Below are 2,193 nucleotides of genomic sequence, written 5' to 3'. Positions count from 1 at the left end.
TCATGGTTGTCCCATACACCCTGACTGCACATTTGTATGTAAATCTGGTGATTTTATCTGTTCTGCTGTCATCATTGAAGAGCATTCCATGGGATGTTTTTCCATCAGGATGACACTCGCCTACATACCACTGTTGTAACCCAACATACCCTTCAGAGTGTCAGCATGTTGCCTTGGTCTGCTTGATCACCAGATCTATCTCCAATAGAGCACATATGGGACAGCATCATCCGCAAACAGGATTAACCATCCCTGTATTGGCTGACCAAGTGCAACAGACATGGAACTCCATCCCACAAACTGACATCCAGCACCTGTACATAACAATACATGCACATTTGCATGCTTCCATTCTGGTGGTTACACCAGTTAGTAATGTACCAGCATTTCACATTTGCAATGGCTTATCTCACACTTACATTAACCTGTGATCTTGCAGTGTTCATCACTTAAATACATTACCTTGACAAATGTATTCCTGAAATTTCTTTAGTATACATTAATTATTTTTTTGTACTGTGATTTTTTTCTATCAGTATAAAACAGTCTTATTCCACCAGTGGCTGAGGGGGGGGGGTGGAGGGGGGGGGCAATGTTTGGTACCTGCCCCTAGCAGTTCATTCTCCCACTATGAAGATGAGACCTTGAGTGAGTGGTGCTCAGATAGCTGGAGTCATAATATAATTAAGGGAATGGGTGGAGGATTTCATTTCCTATTGGTCCAGTCTTCTTTTTGATCCAATGGGGAAGGGGAATCAGGAAGGGATGGGGGTTCCCTCTAGATGACCTTGATGCACTGCCAATGGTTCCCCAGGGTGAGAGAGTGGGAGATGGGAGGGGGGGGGGGGGGAGCAGGGCAGGCGAGGATGTGACCATGAACATAAGTCACCCAAGTGTTTTGCCTGATACTGGAATTCCTTATCTTTTCTTATTGCTCAAGATCAAGGCAGATAATACTCTCCTTGATAACCTATTTGCATCAACAATAACTGGACAATACTTCTCATTTTCTCTCTTTTCCAAGATGACACTCCTTACATGACTGGGCACAACTAGAAATAAATTCAGTCTGAGTATCACTGGACTGATAAGGCACTTGTAAACACTTTCTAGCTTCTTATCAGTCTCTGACCTTGCTACCTTTTTTTCCCAAGAACTGCCTCATAGTGACTCATGCACTCTAATATATATCTATTATTTGGATCTCCAATTTTTTGAGATGAACCTCTAAAGGCCAAACCTCTTCAACCAAGAAATAATGTCATGTCAAGTAACATGACAGGTTTTGAACAAAACGATGACATGAAAACATTACCTCTTTACTTCCAAGCAACAGCATGGCCATTTTACCTCTTTCATTTCATTTCTTCCCTTGTATGTTTCTTCCAGGACAAATAGATAAATTTAATTTCATATTTACTCTTGAGTGCAAAATATCTTCTGTATATTTTGTACAAATTGTGATGGGATCAGTAGTACCTTATCTTTGAATGTTGTTGGCAATTCTACTAAATTATAATAACGTTACTTACCTGTTGCCATGTGGATTTGTCTACTGTAATACATGACTGGAATCACTAGTGCAAGGACTTTGGTACAGAATGAAGAAATTCATCCAATATCGTTGTGCATTCTACAAAAATACAGTGTTTCAAGTCTTCTTGGTTTGTGGGAACTTGTGCATAGACTTCATCTTTGAGTTTACAACAGAGGAAAAAATTCAGTTGGGTCAAACTGGGCAAACATGCAGGCCAACTGATACTGCCTTCATATCCTATGTAACTACCAGGTGAGCAATTTCCTAGCCATAAGGGAGTAGTGAGCTAGGCACCTACTGTGCTGGTGTGTGTGTGTGTGTGTGTGTGTGTGTGTGTGTGTGTGTGTGTGTGTGTGTGTGTGTGTGTGTGTAAGCTAATGCCCACTACAGCAGCAGTACAAGTTTATATGCTGACCAGCTCCACAGATGACGAAGACATTAAAAATGTATAATGAAATGAAATAAGTTACTCAGATACTTACGGGAGACAAAAATTTCATTGTGTTGGGGAACTGAAATTCAATAGCAGATGAAGGAAGAGGGAAAAAATACTATGAGAACAGAGACTGGGGCTAGGGGGAGGGGAGAAGGAATGAAACCAGATAAAATTTTGCACCAAACATAATTTAATCATTAAAAAAATTAAATGAGCATAT

The sequence above is a fragment of the Schistocerca cancellata genome, chromosome 4 (genome assembly GCF_023864275.1).
Source record: "Schistocerca cancellata isolate TAMUIC-IGC-003103 chromosome 4, iqSchCanc2.1, whole genome shotgun sequence".
Taxonomy (NCBI): domain Eukaryota; kingdom Metazoa; phylum Arthropoda; class Insecta; order Orthoptera; family Acrididae; genus Schistocerca; species Schistocerca cancellata.
This window is presented reverse-complemented; position numbering follows the sequence as displayed.